Here is a 23162-nt window from a genome sequence, read left to right on the forward strand (position 1 = left end):
TGCTGAAATGGAACGACCCGGATGGCTTCACCTCTGGTGTTCTTCTGAACTGTTGTTAAGGCAGATTTCATGGACATTGAAGCGGTTGAAATCTCCAAGAATTGCAAGTCCAAAGTCTGGGTACTTTTTTAGTAATTTTTTATTTTATTTCACCTTTATTTAACCAGGTAGGCAAGCCAAGATAAAGCAAAGCAGTTCGAGAACATACAACAACACAGAGTTACACATGGAGTAAAACAACATACAATCAATAATACAGTAGAAAAATAAGACTGTATACAATGTGAGCAAATTATGTGAGATAAGGGAGGTAAAGGCAAAAAGGCCATGGTGGCAGAGTAAATACAGTATAGTAAGTAAAACACTGGAATGGTAGATTTGTTATTTTAAGAAAGTTCAAAGTTCAAATATAAATAATATGGTGCAAAGGAGCAAAATAAATCAAATAATTAAATACAGTAGGGGAAGAGGTAGTTGTTTGGGCTAAATTATAGATGGGCTATGTACAGGTGCAGTGATCTGTGAGCTCCTCTGACAGCTGGTGCTTAAAGCTAGTGAGGGAGATAAGTGTTTCCAGTTTCAGAGATTTTTGTAGTTCGTTCCAGTCATTGGCGGCAGAGAACTGGAAGGAGAGACGGCCAAAGGAGTAATTGACTTTAGGGGTGACCAGAGAGATATATCTGCTGGAGCGCGTGCTACAGGTGGGTGCTGCTATGGTGACCAGTGAGCGGAGATAAGGGGGGACTTTACCTAGCAGGGTCTTGTAGATGACCTGGAGCCAATGTGTTTGGCGACGATTATGAAGCGAAGGCCAGCCAACGAGAGCGTACAGGTCGCAGTGGTGGGTAGTATATGGGGCTTTGGTGACAAAACGGATGGCACTGTGATAGACTGCATCCATCTTGTTGAGTAGGGTATTGGAGGCTGTTTTGTAAATGACATCGCCGAAGTCGAGGATTGGTAGGATGGTCAGTTTTACGAGGGTATGTTTGGCAGCATGAGTGAAGGATGCTTTGTTGCGAAATAGGAAGCCAATTCTAGATTTAACTTTGGATTGGAGATGTTTGATGTGAGTCTGGAAGGAGAGTTTACAGTCTAACCAGACACCTAGGTATTTGTAGTTGTCCACAAATTCTAAGTCAGAACCGTCCAGAGAAGTGATGCTGGACAGGTGGGCAGGTGCAGGCAGCGATCGGTTGAAGAGCATGCATTTAGTTTTACTTGTATTTAGGAGCAGTTGGAGGCCACGGAAGGAGAGTTGTATGGCATTGAAGCTCGTCTGGAGGGTTGTTAACACAGTGTCCAAAGAAGGGCCAGAAGTATACAGAATGGTGTCATCTGCGTAGAGGTGGATCAGAGATTCACCAGCAGCAAGAGCGACATCATTGATGTATACAGAGAAAAGAGTTGGCCCAAGAATTGAACCCTGTGGTACCCCCATAGAGACTGCCAGAGGTCCGGACAACAGGCCCTCCGATTTGACACGCTGAACTCTATCAGAGAAGTAGTTGGTGAACCAGGCGACGCAATCGTTTGAGAAACCAAGGCTACTGAGTCTGCCGATGAGGATGTGGTGATTAACACCATTATTTAGATAAAATAACATAAAATGTAGGATGTCATCTTACATTTATTTAACCTTCAATTATACGAATGTTTCAACATTTGCTGGTCCTCAACCATAACCTGTTATCTATAAGGTAACATCTCATTTACAGGCAAAACTGAGTGAGAGCAACTATTTATCATCATCATCATCTTCATTGTTGTTGTCATATAATCATCAGTCCCATTTTTTATAAAAACGTACAAATTTCCCAAGAAATACAATTCGACACACCATACAAAGCACAACAATGGGAGAACCCTCTGGGGGAAGGTCTCTGTCCAGAGAGAGCGAGAGAGAGAGCTGGTGCTCCACACTGCATGTTATGGGAAGGTCTCTGTTGTCGTGACGTTGTGTTGATTAATGTGACGTTTGCTGCAAGTCGAAGGATTAACGGTTTATAATTACTTGATTAAATGAATCAGGCAATTATTAACTCATTAACCTGCGGCACCATGGGAAAGTTTTAGCGTTATTAAGTTTTTATTTCCAAAATTAACTCAAAGAATATTAGAATATCGATTTTACAACAGTCGCTAATTAATCAATTTCCTCTACAGTCTCATTCTGAACGTCGCATTATTCGGGAATCTGCACAAACCCGAGTCTCACTAAATAAGTCCGTACCACACCGATTGAGTTGACTATTTATTTGCTAACAAGCTAAAATGATAATCTAAGTTACACATACACAAACATACAGTCTCTGATGACGGTCCGTGTTCGGTTATCGGGTGTAACTATCTGTTTCTCCTCACGATGTCAGTGTCCTTTTGGTTAGTGTTCTGTTTCCTTGCCCTTGCTCTGAAAATGGGTTTTCGGGAGGAGGGCTAATAAGTCGTGTGGATGATTCCAGCGTGGGAAGGAAAACAGCGTAGACACAAGATTCCTTGGGGAGTGGTGACCGGGTGGTCCTGCTGGAATTCACCCCCTTTAGATACAGCTACTCGTCCGTAGCATATGTTGTTAAAAGGTTCCTTTGTCTTCTTCAACCTCGTGTTGCGTTTTGAGTTTTCTGACCACTCAGACCTTGGCTGCAGCTCAGGGTCCTTAGTCTAATATGTTAATTCTTAACTCACATGTTTTATACCCTCGGGTCAGAAATGGGCGTTTCCGCCTTTAGGGCAATTCTCTGGGCGTACCAAGTTACAAGGCAAGGTCTGGGTTTTAGTCAGATCCAATTTAGACAACTAACTTCACATTTCATCTTTACAAAAACGTTCTCTTTGATCTGGACATTTTCCACACAACGTACAGTATGCAAACAACAGGCACATATTAGAAAAACACTTAAAGTTACAATGTTTTCGTTATAACGTCGTCATTTAACTTTTAACAACATAACAAAAACAACATTCATGTTCATATTCCATCTATCATCATTACCACCATTGTGGCTGATGAAACCTACTGTCCCAAAGTCCATTTATTGCATGCTAATGTTCTGATGCCGGTTCTCCATAGTGAGAGGACAAAGACATTTTGCCTGCTGCCTTAAATTTACAATGGGCGTGAGGTGTCATAAAACCCCCCATCTCCATACATCTCCATCTCTTCCCCTCTGGTGGGTTTGAGAGATCTCTTTGTAGGATTGTGGTCCACGGTAACCTGACCCGAGCAGGCCAGTCATGACAATGGTCAGAGAGAGAGAGAGACAGCTGCTTCATAGACATTTTAATGATGCACCACCTATCTACCTTGAGTGAGACTTTTTCCAGAGTCCGAGCACTGGAAAAACGAAAGGTGTTAAGGCTCAGTCACACTGTGACAGCTAACAGCCTAAAGCAAATCATTGCCAGAGACCCATTTACCTCCACTACTCTGGGACACACCTGTGGGATGACATCGCCATAACCATAGCAACAAACATGTGAATTTGCCCCAAGCTACAACAGAAATAATTCTCTAATGACTTGAAGAAGAGCATGATTGTGATTTTTTTATTTTATTTAATCTTTATATCAGGGCTCTCCAAACCTGTTCCTGGAGAACTACCTCCCTGTAGGTTTTCACTCCAACCCTAATCTACCGCAGGGTTTCCCAAACTCAGTCATAGGGCCCCCCCTGAATGCACTTTGTGATATTTGCCGTAGCACTACACAGCTGATTCAAATAACCAAAGCTTGATGATGAGTTGGTTATTTGAATCAGCTGTGTAGTGCTAGGACAAAAACCAAAATGTGCACACGGGGGGCCGGCACCGAGTTTTGGAAACCCTGAGCTAGCACACCTGAGTAGCTGGTTGATAGGCTGAATCTGGTTTGTTACAACTGGGGTTGGAGTAAAAACCTACTGGAGGGTAATTCTCCAGGAACAGGGTTGGAGTAAAAACCTACTGGAGGGTAGTTCTTTAAGAACAGGGTTGGAGTTAAAACCTACAGGAGGGTAGCTCTTTAAGAACAGGGTTGGAGTTAAAACCTACTGGAGGGTAATTCTCCAGGAACAGGGTTGGAGTAAAAACCTACTGGAGGGTAGTTCTTTAAGAACAGGGTTGGAGTTAAAACCTACTGGAGGGTAGCTCTTTTAGAACAGGGTTGGAGTTAAAACCTTCAGGAGGGTAGCTCTTTAAACAGATTTTTACTCCTGAACTTATTTAGGCTTGCCATATCAAAGGGGTTGAATACTTATTTCAGCCTTTAATTATTTATTTTTGTATGAAAAAATCCGCTTTGACGTTATGTGTAGGCCACTGACAAAAAAACACATTTTTATCCATTGTATGTTCTGTCTGTAAGAATACAACATGTGGAAAAAGTCAAGGGTTGTGAATACTTTCTGAAGGCACTGTATGATTAAACTATAATATTATGATAAGTCATGTTGACTGTCCTCTCCCTCCCAAAGACAGGTTGATGATGTCATCAGTCCTGGCCATAGTCTCTCTCCTTCTCCTGCAGACAGGGGTCCAGGGGTTCTTGGTGCTCTTCGCAGGCAGGTCCATGGACCACCTGGAGATCACTAGGGAAGCCATCTTACAGACCACGGCACAGGTGTGCAAGCAGCTGGCCTCTGCTGAGGGAAGAGACTTCACTCTGGCGGTAAGTAAACTAAAGCCACAAAACTAAAGACTACATCAGATCCATATACAGTCACTGTTTTATATTTATACTTTTGTCATAGTAAAGAAAGTATTGGTGTTGTGTTTTCTAATGTAGTACAGTATATAGTAGAATACAGTTTATTTACATTTGTGTGTGTGTGTGTTTGTTTGTAGCCCGGACCACTGAGTGCAGAGTCTCTGGCTCTAGCCTGCTCCTCATCGGGGTCTGCTAAGAGTTTCCTGAGTGCCATATCAGACGTCACCTGGAGAAATGCCGGAGTTGACTTCCGTCACCTTTTCAATGAAGAGTACCACTTTGATGGGGAGACGTTCGTGGAGGGGCGGAAACTCATCACAGATGGCGTGACCTCTGTCAAAGCCAGCATCAAGCAAGGGAACTTTGAGGCAGCAAGACAGAAGCTGGGTGACATTTTTCACACCTTAGAGGTGATTTGGTATTTACTCCATGTGTAACTCTGTGTTGTTGTCTGTGTCACACTGCTTTGCTTTATCTTGGCCAGGTCGCAGTTGTAAATGAGAACTTGTTCTCAACTTGCCTACCTGGTTAAATAAAGGTGAAATAAATAAAAAAAATAAAAAAATAAATGTAAATTATTTTCATTATCTCCTTACTCCACAAGACAAGAGAGAGTGCTTTTGCTGAAATATTAGTTTTGCTAAAAGCATTTAAACAGTTTTCTCAATAATAAATCAATAACATGACATTTGGCATAACACTATTTTAAACAACTTGTCATTCATATATTTTCAGGACTTCTACAGTCATAGTAACTGGATAGAACTGGGTAACAGATTTCCCCACTCCAATCATCAGATCAGACGTGTTGGACATCGGCCCTGTTGCAGGTATGCGTGAGAGTTTTCTGGGTGGGTGTTAAAGAGGCGGAGTAGTTTGAAGATAGATGGCTAATTGCCAACTAAGCATGTAGATTGATGTTCCTCTGAAGAGACAAGGGGTGTAACATTCGCGTTCGCCAACATTCCTTAAACATTCAACACAATGGAGGTTATGTGAACTGGAGATTGTTAAAGGGACGAGGGTGGGGAGAGGTTCGATATGCCAAGATAGATGCAGAAAGTGTTTACTTAACTCAGGACAACAAACCGATACAGACCAGTGCACTATGCTGCTGAAAGAACAGCCACATGCCAATTGTTAGAGTTTCTTTGTCCTGAATTGGTGGTTGACAAAACATAGGTCAAATCAAAATCAAATCAAATCAAATGTATTTGTCACATACACATGGTTAGCAGATGTTAATGCAAGTGTAGCGAAATTCTTGTGCTTCTAGTTCCGACCATGCAGTAATATCTAACAAGTAATCTACCCTAACAATTCCACAACAACTACCTTATACACACACGTGTAAAGGAATGAATAAGAATATGTACATAAAAATATATGAATGAATGATGGCCAAATGGCATAGGCAAGATGCAGTAGATGGCCTAGAGTACAGTGTATACATGAGTAATGTAGGGTATGTAAACATTTTATAAAGTGGCATTGTTTAAAGCGGCTAGTGGTACATTTATTACATTGAATTATTTTAATTATTAATATGGCTGGAGTTGAGTCAGTATGTTTGCAGCAGCCACTCAATGTTAGTGATGGCTGTTTAACAGTCTGATGGCCTTGAGATAGAAGCTGTTTTTCAGTCTCTCGGTCCCAGCCTTGATGCACCTGTACTGACCTCGCCTTCTGGATGATAGCAGGGTGAACAGGCAGTGGCACGGGTGGTTGTTGTCCTTGATGATCTTTTTGGCCTTCCTGTGACATCGGGTTGTGTCGGTGTCCTGGAGAGCAGGTAGTTTGCCCCCGGTGATGCGTTGTGCAGACCTCACTACCCTCTGGGTAATGCAGATCTCACTACCCGCTACCCAATAAATGGTTATAATTTTAACTGGGGGAATCGTCACACATTTTACACCTAACAGCAGGAACAGCATCGTCTAGTGGTCAGAATCTGGTAACATCAGGAGATGGGACATAAACCTGACAACTTCAATTACTAATTTCCCTGAACAGGGGGTAAAAACACAACATTCAGTGATGATACATTACATAGTATGAATAAACAATTCTCCAAGCCACAACTTCATACTACTGGTCAAACATAGAGAACTGATAGTGTATACTGGCCATTGGGTGGGTTTGGTGTGGGCCCTGGGGGGTCTGTGGGTGGCTTTTGACCATTTATTTGAGATTCCTCAAGTATAATCATTGCTAAGAAGAGGTTTGGTACAAATCAGACAGTAGGTACTATACTGTATTTATTGAACATAGTGTGAAACCTACACATTGAAATGGACAATATTGGTGCAATCAATTAGTTTAGTTTCTCTGAGTTCAAATTGTCTTTCAACATAATGTGGCAGGAATGCTTATCTTATTTGTTTCTGACTACAGAAACCATTCAGAACAATCAGATGTGGGTGTCATGGCTTGCTGAAATGGAACGACCCGGATGGCTTCACCTCTGGTGTTCTTCTGAACTGTTGTTAAGGCAGATTTCATGGACATTGAAGCGGTTGAAATCTCCAAGAATTGCAAGTCCAAAGTCTGGGTACTTTTTTAGTAATTTTTTATTTTATTTCACCTTTATTTAACCAGGTAGGCAAGCCAAGATAAAGCAAAGCAGTTCGAGAACATACAACAACACAGAGTTACACATGGAGTAAAACAACATACAATCAATAATACAGTAGAAAAATAAGACTGTATACAATGTGAGCAAATTATGTGAGATAAGGGAGGTAAAGGCAAAAAGGCCATGGTGGCAGAGTAAATACAGTATAGTAAGTAAAACACTGGAATGGTAGATTTGTTATTTTAAGAAAGTTCAAAGTTCAAATATAAATAATATGGTGCAAAGGAGCAAAATAAATCAAATAATTAAATACAGTAGGGGAAGAGGTAGTTGTTTGGGCTAAATTATAGATGGGCTATGTACAGGTGCAGTGATCTGTGAGCTCCTCTGACAGCTGGTGCTTAAAGCTAGTGAGGGAGATAAGTGTTTCCAGTTTCAGAGATTTTTGTAGTTCGTTCCAGTCATTGGCGGCAGAGAACTGGAAGGAGAGACGGCCAAAGGAGTAATTGACTTTAGGGGTGACCAGAGAGATATATCTGCTGGAGCGCGTGCTACAGGTGGGTGCTGCTATGGTGACCAGTGAGCGGAGATAAGGGGGGACTTTACCTAGCAGGGTCTTGTAGATGACCTGGAGCCAATGTGTTTGGCGACGATTATGAAGCGAAGGCCAGCCAACGAGAGCGTACAGGTCGCAGTGGTGGGTAGTATATGGGGCTTTGGTGACAAAACGGATGGCACTGTGATAGACTGCATCCATCTTGTTGAGTAGGGTATTGGAGGCTGTTTTGTAAATGACATCGCCGAAGTCGAGGATTGGTAGGATGGTCAGTTTTACGAGGGTATGTTTGGCAGCATGAGTGAAGGATGCTTTGTTGCGAAATAGGAAGCCAATTCTAGATTTAACTTTGGATTGGAGATGTTTGATGTGAGTCTGGAAGGAGAGTTTACAGTCTAACCAGACACCTAGGTATTTGTAGTTGTCCACAAATTCTAAGTCAGAACCGTCCAGAGAAGTGATGCTGGACAGGTGGGCAGGTGCAGGCAGCGATCGGTTGAAGAGCATGCATTTAGTTTTACTTGTATTTAGGAGCAGTTGGAGGCCACGGAAGGAGAGTTGTATGGCATTGAAGCTCGTCTGGAGGGTTGTTAACACAGTGTCCAAAGAAGGGCCAGAAGTATACAGAATGGTGTCATCTGCGTAGAGGTGGATCAGAGATTCACCAGCAGCAAGAGCGACATCATTGATGTATACAGAGAAAAGAGTTGGCCCAAGAATTGAACCCTGTGGTACCCCCATAGAGACTGCCAGAGGTCCGGACAACAGGCCCTCCGATTTGACACGCTGAACTCTATCAGAGAAGTAGTTGGTGAACCAGGCGACGCAATCGTTTGAGAAACCAAGGCTACTGAGTCTGCCGATGAGGATGTGGTGATTAACACCATTATTTAGATAAAATAACATAAAATGTAGGATGTCATCTTACATTTATTTAACCTTCAATTATACGAATGTTTCAACATTTGCTGGTCCTCAACCATAACCTGTTATCTATAAGGTAACATCTCATTTACAGGCAAAACTGAGTGAGAGCAACTATTTATCATCATCATCATCTTCATTGTTGTTGTCATATAATCATCAGTCCCATTTTTTATAAAAACGTACAAATTTCCCAAGAAATACAATTCGACACACCATACAAAGCACAACAATGGGAGAACCCTCTGGGGGAAGGTCTCTGTCCAGAGAGAGCGAGAGAGAGAGCTGGTGCTCCACACTGCATGTTATGGGAAGGTCTCTGTTGTCGTGACGTTGTGTTGATTAATGTGACGTTTGCTGCAAGTCGAAGGATTAACGGTTTATAATTACTTGATTAAATGAATCAGGCAATTATTAACTCATTAACCTGCGGCACCATGGGAAAGTTTTAGCGTTATTAAGTTTTTATTTCCAAAATTAACTCAAAGAATATTAGAATATCGATTTTACAACAGTCGCTAATTAATCAATTTCCTCTACAGTCTCATTCTGAACGTCGCATTATTCGGGAATCTGCACAAACCCGAGTCTCACTAAATAAGTCCGTACCACACCGATTGAGTTGACTATTTATTTGCTAACAAGCTAAAATGATAATCTAAGTTACACATACACAAACATACAGTCTCTGATGACGGTCCGTGTTCGGTTATCGGGTGTAACTATCTGTTTCTCCTCACGATGTCAGTGTCCTTTTGGTTAGTGTTCTGTTTCCTTGCCCTTGCTCTGAAAATGGGTTTTCGGGAGGAGGGCTAATAAGTCGTGTGGATGATTCCAGCGTGGGAAGGAAAACAGCGTAGACACAAGATTCCTTGGGGAGTGGTGACCGGGTGGTCCTGCTGGAATTCACCCCCTTTAGATACAGCTACTCGTCCGTAGCATATGTTGTTAAAAGGTTCCTTTGTCTTCTTCAACCTCGTGTTGCGTTTTGAGTTTTCTGACCACTCAGACCTTGGCTGCAGCTCAGGGTCCTTAGTCTAATATGTTAATTCTTAACTCACATGTTTTATACCCTCGGGTCAGAAATGGGCGTTTCCGCCTTTAGGGCAATTCTCTGGGCGTACCAAGTTACAAGGCAAGGTCTGGGTTTTAGTCAGATCCAATTTAGACAACTAACTTCACATTTCATCTTTACAAAAACGTTCTCTTTGATCTGGACATTTTCCACACAACGTACAGTATGCAAACAACAGGCACATATTAGAAAAACACTTAAAGTTACAATGTTTTCGTTATAACGTCGTCATTTAACTTTTAACAACATAACAAAAACAACATTCATGTTCATATTCCATCTATCATCATTACCACCATTGTGGCTGATGAAACCTACTGTCCCAAAGTCCATTTATTGCATGCTAATGTTCTGATGCCGGTTCTCCATAGTGAGAGGACAAAGACATTTTGCCTGCTGCCTTAAATTTACAATGGGCGTGAGGTGTCATAAAACCCCCCATCTCCATACATCTCCATCTCTTCCCCTCTGGTGGGTTTGAGAGATCTCTTTGTAGGATTGTGGTCCACGGTAACCTGACCCGAGCAGGCCAGTCATGACAATGGTCAGAGAGAGAGAGAGACAGCTGCTTCATAGACATTTTAATGATGCACCACCTATCTACCTTGAGTGAGACTTTTTCCAGAGTCCGAGCACTGGAAAAACGAAAGGTGTTAAGGCTCAGTCACACTGTGACAGCTAACAGCCTAAAGCAAATCATTGCCAGAGACCCATTTACCTCCACTACTCTGGGACACACCTGTGGGATGACATCGCCATAACCATAGCAACAAACATGTGAATTTGCCCCAAGCTACAACAGAAATAATTCTCTAATGACTTGAAGAAGAGCATGATTGTGATTTTTTTATTTTATTTAATCTTTATATCAGGGCTCTCCAAACCTGTTCCTGGAGAACTACCTCCCTGTAGGTTTTCACTCCAACCCTAATCTACCGCAGGGTTTCCCAAACTCAGTCATAGGGCCCCCCCTGAATGCACTTTGTGATATTTGCCGTAGCACTACACAGCTGATTCAAATAACCAAAGCTTGATGATGAGTTGGTTATTTGAATCAGCTGTGTAGTGCTAGGACAAAAACCAAAATGTGCACACGGGGGGCCGGCACCGAGTTTTGGAAACCCTGAGCTAGCACACCTGAGTAGCTGGTTGATAGGCTGAATCTGGTTTGTTACAACTGGGGTTGGAGTAAAAACCTACTGGAGGGTAATTCTCCAGGAACAGGGTTGGAGTAAAAACCTACTGGAGGGTAGTTCTTTAAGAACAGGGTTGGAGTTAAAACCTACAGGAGGGTAGCTCTTTAAGAACAGGGTTGGAGTTAAAACCTACTGGAGGGTAATTCTCCAGGAACAGGGTTGGAGTAAAAACCTACTGGAGGGTAGTTCTTTAAGAACAGGGTTGGAGTTAAAACCTACTGGAGGGTAGCTCTTTTAGAACAGGGTTGGAGTTAAAACCTTCAGGAGGGTAGCTCTTTAAACAGATTTTTACTCCTGAACTTATTTAGGCTTGCCATATCAAAGGGGTTGAATACTTATTTCAGCCTTTAATTATTTATTTTTGTATGAAAAAATCCGCTTTGACGTTATGTGTAGGCCACTGACAAAAAAACACATTTTTATCCATTGTATGTTCTGTCTGTAAGAATACAACATGTGGAAAAAGTCAAGGGTTGTGAATACTTTCTGAAGGCACTGTATGATTAAACTATAATATTATGATAAGTCATGTTGACTGTCCTCTCCCTCCCAAAGACAGGTTGATGATGTCATCAGTCCTGGCCATAGTCTCTCTCCTTCTCCTGCAGACAGGGGTCCAGGGGTTCTTGGTGCTCTTCGCAGGCAGGTCCATGGACCACCTGGAGATCACTAGGGAAGCCATCTTACAGACCACGGCACAGGTGTGCAAGCAGCTGGCCTCTGCTGAGGGAAGAGACTTCACTCTGGCGGTAAGTAAACTAAAGCCACAAAACTAAAGACTACATCAGATCCATATACAGTCACTGTTTTATATTTATACTTTTGTCATAGTAAAGAAAGTATTGGTGTTGTGTTTTCTAATGTAGTACAGTATATAGTAGAATACAGTTTATTTACATTTGTGTGTGTGTGTGTTTGTTTGTAGCCCGGACCACTGAGTGCAGAGTCTCTGGCTCTAGCCTGCTCCTCATCGGGGTCTGCTAAGAGTTTCCTGAGTGCCATATCAGACGTCACCTGGAGAAATGCCGGAGTTGACTTCCGTCACCTTTTCAATGAAGAGTACCACTTTGATGGGGAGACGTTCGTGGAGGGGCGGAAACTCATCACAGATGGCGTGACCTCTGTCAAAGCCAGCATCAAGCAAGGGAACTTTGAGGCAGCAAGACAGAAGCTGGGTGACATTTTTCACACCTTAGAGGTGATTTGGTATTTACTCCATGTGTAACTCTGTGTTGTTGTCTGTGTCACACTGCTTTGCTTTATCTTGGCCAGGTCGCAGTTGTAAATGAGAACTTGTTCTCAACTTGCCTACCTGGTTAAATAAAGGTGAAATAAATAAAAAAAATAAAAAAATAAATGTAAATTATTTTCATTATCTCCTTACTCCACAAGACAAGAGAGAGTGCTTTTGCTGAAATATTAGTTTTGCTAAAAGCATTTAAACAGTTTTCTCAATAATAAATCAATAACATGACATTTGGCATAACACTATTTTAAACAACTTGTCATTCATATATTTTCAGGACTTCTACAGTCATAGTAACTGGATAGAACTGGGTAACAGATTTCCCCACTCCAATCATCAGATCAGACGTGTTGGACATCGGCCCTGTTGCAGGTATGCGTGAGAGTTTTCTGGGTGGGTGTTAAAGAGGCGGAGTAGTTTGAAGATAGATGGCTAATTGCCAACTAAGCATGTAGATTGATGTTCCTCTGAAGAGACAAGGGGTGTAACATTCGCGTTCGCCAACATTCCTTAAACATTCAACACAATGGAGGTTATGTGAACTGGAGATTGTTAAAGGGACGAGGGTGGGGAGAGGTTCGATATGCCAAGATAGATGCAGAAAGTGTTTACTTAACTCAGGACAACAAACCGATACAGACCAGTGCACTATGCTGCTGAAAGAACAGCCACATGCCAATTGTTAGAGTTTCTTTGTCCTGAATTGGTGGTTGACAAAACATAGGTCAAATCAAAATCAAATCAAATCAAATGTATTTGTCACATACACATGGTTAGCAGATGTTAATGCAAGTGTAGCGAAATTCTTGTGCTTCTAGTTCCGACCATGCAGTAATATCTAACAAGTAATCTACCCTAACAATTCCACAACAACTACCTTATACACACACGTGTAAAGGAATGAATAAGAATATGTACATAAAAATATATGAATGAATGATGGCCAAATGGCATAGGCAAGATGCAGTAGATGGCCTAGAGTACAGTGTATACATGAGTAATGTAGGGTATGTAAACATTTTATAAAGTGGCATTGTTTAAAGCGGCTAGTGGTACATTTATTACATTGAATTATTTTAATTATTAATATGGCTGGAGTTGAGTCAGTATGTTTGCAGCAGCCACTCAATGTTAGTGATGGCTGTTTAACAGTCTGATGGCCTTGAGATAGAAGCTGTTTTTCAGTCTCTCGGTCCCAGCCTTGATGCACCTGTACTGACCTCGCCTTCTGGATGATAGCAGGGTGAACAGGCAGTGGCACGGGTGGTTGTTGTCCTTGATGATCTTTTTGGCCTTCCTGTGACATCGGGTTGTGTCGGTGTCCTGGAGAGCAGGTAGTTTGCCCCCGGTGATGCGTTGTGCAGACCTCACTACCCTCTGGGTAATGCAGATCTCACTACCCGCTACCCAATAAATGGTTATAATTTTAACTGGGGGAATCGTCACACATTTTACACCTAACAGCAGGAACAGCATCGTCTAGTGGTCAGAATCTGGTAACATCAGGAGATGGGACATAAACCTGACAACTTCAATTACTAATTTCCCTGAACAGGGGGTAAAAACACAACATTCAGTGATGATACATTACATAGTATGAATAAACAATTCTCCAAGCCACAACTTCATACTACTGGTCAAACATAGAGAACTGATAGTGTATACTGGCCATTGGGTGGGTTTGGTGTGGGCCCTGGGGGGTCTGTGGGTGGCTTTTGACCATTTATTTGAGATTCCTCAAGTATAATCATTGCTAAGAAGAGGTTTGGTACAAATCAGACAGTAGGTACTATACTGTATTTATTGAACATAGTGTGAAACCTACACATTGAAATGGACAATATTGGTGCAATCAATTAGTTTAGTTTCTCTGAGTTCAAATTGTCTTTCAACATAATGTGGCAGGAATGCTTATCTTATTTGTTTCTGACTACAGAAACCATTCAGAACAATCAGATGTGGGTGTCATGGCTTGCTGAAATGGAACGACCCGGATGGCTTCACCTCTGGTGTTCTTCTGAACTGTTGTTAAGGCAGATTTCATGGACATTGAGGCGGTTGAAATCTCCAAGAATTGCAAGTCCAAAGTCTGGGTACTTTTTTAGTAATTTTTTATTTTATTTAACCTTTATTTAACCAGGTAGGCAAGCCAAGATAAAGCAAAGCAGTTCGAGAACATACAACAACACAGAGTTACACATGGAGTAAAACAACATACAATCAATAATACAGTAGAAAAATAAGACTGTATACAATGTGAGCAAATTATGTGAGATAAGGGAGGTAAAGGCAAAAAGGCCATGGTGGCAGAGTAAATACAGTATAGTAAGTAAAACACTGGAATGGTAGATTTGTTATTTTAAGAAAGTTCAAAGTTCAAATATAAATAATATGGTGCAAAGGAGCAAAATAAATCAAATAATTAAATACAGTAGGGGAAGAGGTAGTTCTTTGGGCTAAATTATAGATGGGCTATGTACAGGTGCAGTGATCTGTGAGCTCCTCTGACAGCTGGTGCTTAAAGCTAGTGAGGGAGATAAGTGTTTCCAGTTTCAGAGATTTTTGTAGTTCGTTCCAGTCATTGGCGGCAGAGAACTGGAAGGAGAGACGGCCAAAGGAGTAATTGACTTTAGGGGTGACCAGAGAGATATATCTGCTGGAGCGCGTGCTACAGGTGGGTGCTGCTATGGTGACCAGTGAGCGGAGATAAGGGGGGACTTTACCTAGCAGGGTCTTGTAGATGACCTGGAGCCAATGTGTTTGGCGACGATTATGAAGCGAAGGCCAGCCAACGAGAGCGTACAGGTCGCAGTGGTGGGTAGTATATGGGGCTTTGGTGACAAAACGGATGGCACTGTGATAGACTGCATCCATCTTGTTGAGTAGGGTATTGGAGGCTGTTTTGTAAATGACATCGCCGAAGTCGAGGATTGGTAGGATGGTCAGTTTTACGAGGGTATGTTTGGCAGCATGAGTGAAGGATGCTTTGTTGCGAAATAGGAAGCCAATTCTAGATTTAACTTTGGATTGGAGATGTTTGATGTGAGTCTGGAAGGAGAGTTTACAGTCTAACCAGACACCTAGGTATTTGTAGTTGTCCACAAATTCTAAGTCAGAACCGTCCAGAGAAGTGATGCTGGACAGGTGGGCAGGTGCAGGCAGCGATCGGTTGAAGAGCATGCATTTAGTTTTACTTGTATTTAGGAGCAGTTGGAGGCCACGGAAGGAGAGTTGTATGGCATTGAAGCTCGTCTGGAGGGTTGTTAACACAGTGTCCAAAGAAGGGCCAGAAGTATACAGAATGGTGTCGTCTGCGTAGAGGTGGATCAGAGATTCACCAGCAGCAAGAGCGACATCATTGATGTATACAGAGAAAAGAGTTGGCCCAAGAATTGAACCCTGTGGTACCCCCATAGAGACTGCCAGAGGTCCGGACAACAGGCCCTCCGATTTGACACGCTGAACTCTATCAGAGAAGTAGTTGGTGAACCAGGCGACGCAATCGTTTGAGAAACCAAGGCTACTGAGTCTGCCGATGAGGATGTGGTGATTAACACCATTATTTAGATAAAATAACATAAAATGTAGGATGTCATCTTACATTTATTTAACCTTCAATTATACGAATGTTTCAACATTTGCTGGTCCTCAACCATAACCTGTTATCTATAAGGTAACATCTCATTTACAGGCAAAACTGAGTGAGAGCAACTATTTATCATCATCATCATCTTCATTGTTGTTGTCATATAATCATCAGTCCCATTTTTTATAAAAACGTACAAATTTCCCAAGAAATACAATTCGACACACCATACAAAGCACAACAATGGGAGAACCCTCTGGGGGAAGGTCTCTGTCCAGAGAGAGCGAGAGAGAGAGCTGGTGCTCCACACTGCATGTTATGGGAAGGTCTCTGTTGTCGTGACGTTGTGTTGATTAATGTGACGTTTGCTGCAAGTCGAAGGATTAACGGTTTATAATTACTTGATTAAATGAATCAGGCAATTATTAACTCATTAACCTGCGGCACCATGGGAAAGTTTTAGCATTATTAAGTTTTTATTTCCAAAATTAACTCAAAGAATATTAGAATATCGATTTTACAACAGTCGCTAATTAATCAATTTCCTCTACAGTCTCATTCTGAACGTCGCATTATTCGGGAATCTGCACAAACCCGAGTCTCACTAAATAAGTCCGTACCACACCGATTGAGTTGACTATTTATTTGCTAACAAGCTAAAATGATAATCTAAGTTACACATACACAAACATACAGTCTCTGATGACGGTCCGTGTTCGGTTATCGGGTGTAACTATCTGTTTCTCCTCACGATGTCAGTGTCCTTTTGGTTAGTGTTCTGTTTCCTTGCCCTTGCTCTGAAAATGGGTTTTCGGGAGGAGGGCTAATAAGCCGTGTGGATTATTCCAGCGTGGGAAGGAAAACAGCGTAGACACAAGATTCCTTGAGGAGTGGTGACCGGGTGGTCCTGCTGGAATTCACCCCCTTTAGATACAGCTACTCGTCCGTAGCATATGTTGTTAAAAGGTTCCTTTGTCTTCTTCAACCTCGTGTTGCGTTTTGAGTTTTCTGACCACTCAGACCTTGGCTGCAGCTCAGGGTCCTTAGTCTAATATGTTAATTCTTAACTCACATGTTTTATACCCTCGGGTCAGAAATGGGCGTTTCCGCCTTTAGGGCAATTCTCTGGGCGTACCAAGTTACAAGGCAAGGTCTGGGTTTTAGTCAGATCCAATTTAGACAACTAACTTCACATTTCATCTTTACAAAAACGTTCTCTTTGATCTGGACATTTTCCACACAACGTACAGTATGCAAACAACAGGCACATATTAGAAAAACACTTAAAGTTACAATGTTTTCGTTATAACGTCGTCATTTAACTTTTAACAACATAACAAAAACAACATTCATGTTCATATTCCATCTATCATCATTACCACCATTGTGGCTGATGAAACCTACTGTCCCAAAGTCCATTTATTGCATGCTAATGTTCTGATGCCGGTTCTCCATAGTGAGAGGACAAAGACATTTTGCCTGCTGCCTTAAATTTACAATGGGCGTGAGGTGTCATAAAACCCCCCATCTCCATACATCTCCATCTCTTCCCCTCTGGTGGGTGTGAGAGATCTCTTTGTAGGATTGTGGTCCACGGTAACCTGACCCGAGCAGGCCAGTCATGACAATGGTCAGAGAGAGAGAGAGACAGCTGCTTCATAGACATTTTAATGATGCACCACCTATCTACCTTGAGTGAGACTTTTTCCAGAGTCAGAGCACTGGAAAAACGAAAGGTGTTAAGGCTCAGTCACACTGTGACAGCTAACAGCCTAAAGCAAATCGTTGCCAGAGACCCATTTACCTCCACTACTCTGGGACACACCTGTGGGATGACATCACCATAACCATAGCAACAAACATGTGAATTTGCCCCAAGCTACAACAGAAATAATTCTCTAATGACTTGAAGATAGAGCATGTTTAAAATCAATTTTTATGCCATTTTTCTCGTAAAAAAGCGATAATATTCCGACCGGGAATCTGTGTTTCGCTAAATAGAGGGAAAAACAGAAAGACGGGGGCGGCCAGTGCACGAGCATGAAGCCCTTTGTCCTCTGATAGACCACTTAGCAAAAGCGCTCGTGTGTTTCAGCCAGGGCTTTGATTTACGTCATTCAGGTTTTTCCCGGGCTCTGAGAGCCCATTGGAGCCGTAGGAAGTGTCACGTAACAGCAGAGATCCTTTGTAATGAATAGAGATGACAAAGAAGGGCAAGAAATGGTCAGACAGGGTACTTCCTGTACAGAATCTTCTCACGTTTTGGCCTGCCAAATGAGTTCTGTTATACTCACAGACACCATTCAAACAGTTTTAGAAACTTTAGGGTGTTTTCTATCCATATCTAATAAGTATATGCATATTCTAGTAACTGGGTAGGAGTGGTAACCAGATTATATCGGGTACGTTTTTTATCCGGCGGTGTAAATACTGCCCCCTAGCCCTAACAAGTTAACACCCCGGCAGTCCTACAATTTAAGCTAGATGACCTCAATCTCACACAAATCATCAAGGAACCCACCAGGTACAACCCCAAATCTGTAAACATGGGCACCCTCATAGACGTTATCCTGACCAACTTGCCCTCCAAATACACCGCCAATGTTTTCAATCAGGATCTCAGCGATCACTGCCTCATTGCCTGTATCCGCTATGGGTCCGCGGTCAAACGACCACCCCTCATCACTGTCAAACACTCCCTAAAACACTACTGCGAGCTGGCCTTTCTAATCGACCTGGCCCGGGTATCCTGGAAGGATATTGACCTCATCCCATCAGTCGAGGATGCCTGGTCATTCTTTAAAAGTAATTTCCTCACCATCTTTGATAAGCATGCAATGTTAAAAAAATGCAGAACTAAGAACAGATATAGCCCTTGGTTCACTCCAGACCTGACTGCCCTTGACCAGCACAAAAACATCCTGTGGCGGACTGCAATAGCATTGAATAGTCCCCGTGATATACAACTGTTCAGGGAAGTCAGGAATCAATACACGCAGTCAGTCAGGAAAGCAAAGGCTAGCTTTTTCAAGCAGAAATTTGCATCCTGTAGCTGTAACTCCAAAAAGTTTTGGGACACTTCAAAGTCCATGGAGAACAAGAGCACCTCCTCCCAGCTGCCCACTGCATTGAGGCTAGGTAACACGGTCACAACCGATAAATCCATGATAATCAAAAATTTCAATAAGCATTTCTCAACGGCTGGCCATGCCTTCCTCCTGGCTACTGAAACCCCGGCCAACAGCTCCCCCCCCGCAGCTACTCGCCCAAGCCTCCCCAGCTTCTCCTTCACCCAAATCCAGATAGCAGATGTTCTGAAAGAGCTGCAAAACCTGGACCCGTACAAATCAGCTGGGTTAGCTTCTTGACGCTACAATCCCATTAGCGGGATCAATTTTTGTTAAAAATCAGAGCACCGTATTCAAAACCACAAATCTAATAATATCTACTTCTCAAACATAGGACTATCTGACACCGTTTTATAGATGGTTCGATTCTCCTGAATCGAACCATGTTGTCTGATTTCAAAAAGGCTTTACAGCGAAAGCAAAACATTACATTATGTTAGGAGTGTACATCGACACAAATAACCACACCTCCATTTTCCGACCAACCACATGCATCACAAATAACCAAAACACAGCTAAATGAAGCACTAACCTTTTGACAATCTTCATTAGATGACACTCCTAGGACATCATGTTACACAATACATGCATTCTTTTGTTCGCTAAAGTTCATATTTATATATAAAAACAGCATTTTACATTGGGGCGTGATGTTCAGAAAATATTTTCCCTCCAATACATATGGTGAATAAGCGCTACAATTTACTAAAATACTATTCGAAAACGTTGGTAAAATCTAATATTGTCATTCAAAGAATTATAGATTAACATCTCGTGAATGCAACCGCATTGCCCGATTTAAAAATAACTTTACTGGGAAATCACACTTTGCAATAAACGAGGTACTATGCTCAGAAAAATACACTAGGCTACACAGACTAGCGCCATCTTGGAGTCATCTAAAATCAAATATAGTATTGTAAATATTCACTTACCTTTGATTATCTTCATCAGAAGGCACTTCCAGGATTTCCCAGGTCCACAACAAATGTTGTTTTGTTCGAAAAAGTTCATAATTTATGTCCAAATAGCTCCTTCTTGTTAGCGCGTTCTGAAGGCTATTCAAAATGTACGAAGCGCGCGGAACATGTCGCCACGAAAGTACAATTTTTTTATTTACATTCATTCAAACATGTCAAACGTTGTATAGCATAAATCTTTAGGGCCTTTTTCAATCAGAACCTCAATAATATTCAAGGCGGACGATTGCATTGTCTTATAAAACATTTCGGAACGAAAGAGTCCCCACATGCACGCGCATCATAGTAGTAATGGCCTTCCCCTTATGACAAACTTTCCAGGCTTCTCGTTCGGTCAGTTTTTACCGGAGAAGACTCAAACTACTTTGTAAAGTGGAAGCCTTAGGAAGTGCCAAATGAGTAACCAGTCCCTGTGTGTTTCATAGGCAAAGGCTTGAAAGTGATTCCACACATCAGTTTTCCACTTCCTGTTAGGATTTGTCTCAGGGTTTTGACTGCCATATGAGTTCTGTTATACTTACAGACAACATTCAAAAAGTTTTAGAAACTTTAGAGTGTTTTCTATCCAAATCTAATAATAATATGCATATCCTAGCTTCTGAGTTTGTGTAGGAGGCAGTTTAACCTGTTTAACCTGTTACATCTCCGCTAGCGGAACGTCGCACCAATATCCAATCGTAGAGCGTGGCGCGAAATACAAATACCTCTAAAATGCAAGAACTTCAATTTCTCAAACATATTACTATTTTACACCATTTGAAAGATAAGACTCTAGTTAATCTAACTACGTTGTCCGATTTCAAAAAGGCTTTACAGCGAAAGCAAAACATTAGATTATGTTAGGAGAGTACCCAGCCAAAAAGTAATCACACAGCCATTTTCATGCAAGCATATATGTCACAAAAACCAAAACCACAGCTAAATGCAGCACTAACCTTTGATGATCTTCATCAGATGACACTCCTAGGACATTATGTTATACAATACATGCATGTTTTGTTCAATCAAGTTCATATTTATATCAAAAAACAGCTTTTTACATTAGCATGTGATGTTGAGAACTAGCATACCCACTCGTCCGGTGAATTTATTAAATTACTCACGATAAACCTTGACAAAATACATAACAATTATTTTAAGAATTATAGATACAGCCGTCCTTTATGCAATCGCGGTGTCAGATTTTAAAATAGCTTTTCGGCAAAAGCACATTTTGCAATATTCTGAGTAGATAGCCCGGCCATAATGGCTAGCTAATGTGACACCAACTAATTTTGGCGCACACTAAATTCAGAATTACTATAAGAAAAATGTCATTACCTTTGCTGTTCTTCGTCAGAATGCACTCCCAGGACTTCTACTTCAACAACAAATGTTGTTTAGGTTCCAAATAATCCATAGTTATATTCAAATAGCGGCGTTTTGTTTGTGAGTTCAAGTCACTATCCGAAGGGTGACGCGCATGTCTCATAACGTGACAAAATATTTAAAAATATTCCATTACCGTAATTCAAAGCATGTCAAACGCTGTTTAAAATACATTTTTATGCTATTTTTCTTGTAAAATAGTGAAAATATTCTAACCGGGAGACGTTGTATTGATTCAAAGAGAGAAAGAAAAACATGGCGAATTCATTCCAACCGGGAGACGTTGTATTGATTCAAAGAGAGAAAGAAAAACATGGCGAATTCACATGTGAATTTTTCTTTCTTTCTTTGAATACAACGTCTCCCGGTTGGAATGAATTCGCTAGTTCTCAACATTTCTAGTGTAACTGTTCCAAGGTGACCACTAACAAAAACTCCTGCTGTATTTCGCCCAGAGACTGGAGAGACGCCATTTAACTTTCTCCCGCCTTCTAAGAGCCTATGGAAGCCTTGGAAAATGTCACATTACAGCAGAGATATTCTCTTTTTGATAGAGATGCCACAGAAGGTGAACAAATGGTCAGACAGGGAACTTCCTGTATGGAATCTTCTCAGGTTTTGGCCTGCCATATGAGTTCTGTTATACTCACAGACACCATTCAAACAGTTTTAGAAAATTTAGAGTGTTTTCTATCCAAATAACTACTAATAATATGCATATTCTCGTTTCTGGGCAAGAGCAGTAACCAGTTCAAATCGGGTACGTTTTTTATCCAGCCATGAAAATACTGCCCCCTATCCCAAACAAGTTAATATGGGCACATCTTTTTTTCAAAATTCTCAATACTGCCCCCTGGCCTTAAGTAGCTGTAAGAGGTTAAACAATCTGGACCCTCTTTTTCTAAAACTATCCGCTGCCATTGTTGCAACCCATATTACCAGTCTGTTCAACCTCTCTTTCGTATCGTCCAAGATCCCTAGAGATTGGAAAGTTGCCGCGGTCATCCCCCTCTTCAAAGGGGGTGACACCCTAGACCCAAACTGTTACATACCTATTTCCATCCTGCCCTGCCTTTCTAAAGTCTTTGAAAGCCAAGTTAATAAACAGATCACTGACCATTTCAAATCCCAGTGAAACATCGATCGGTGGTAACTAGTAAGCCGGTGACGTCGACCGCCGAACGCCGCCCGAACAAGGAGAGGGGCCGACTTCGGCGGGAGTCGTGACAGTATGTAATAAAACCTAAGATTTTCTGGGGTAACAATGTAAGAAGTAACACATAAAAAACAAAATACTGCATAGTTTCCTAGGAACGCGAAGCGAGGCGGCCATCTCTGTCGGCGCCGGAAGTTATGCTGTAAGGAAAATGACATGTCTGTTACTCATTATACAGAAACAACAGGATGTGGGTCAAATATTGCCTCATGCAGTCACAACATATTTCCTTAGTAAAGGTGATGTAATGGTGTTTTACATCAAAAGTTTTTTAGATCGAGTAGTGTTGTGTAGCAAAGTACCAGGATGTAGTTTATATTGTGAAACCTCTATCCACCAGATAAGGACTGTCAGTAAAGACTGTCAGAACAACATCCTAGAAAACATCATCAGAGACAAGAAACTGACCTCTTTTTTTCCACCAAACCAAAAGGTAGAGTCAGTCACTAATCTAATTTTAATGAGATTTACACAGTGAATTGACCGGAAGTAGCAAAGCAATAGCATACCAACCTAGTTGGTCTCTATGTGCTTTATACAGCTCCTCAACAGCAATCAGACAAGTTAGCTAAAACACATACAGAACTGACCTATAGATACCGTATCTTAATTTGACCCAGTTTCTCATA

The sequence above is a fragment of the Salmo trutta genome, chromosome 19 (genome assembly GCF_901001165.1).
Source record: "Salmo trutta chromosome 19, fSalTru1.1, whole genome shotgun sequence".
In the NCBI taxonomy this organism is placed as follows: Eukaryota; Metazoa; Chordata; class Actinopteri; order Salmoniformes; family Salmonidae; genus Salmo; species Salmo trutta.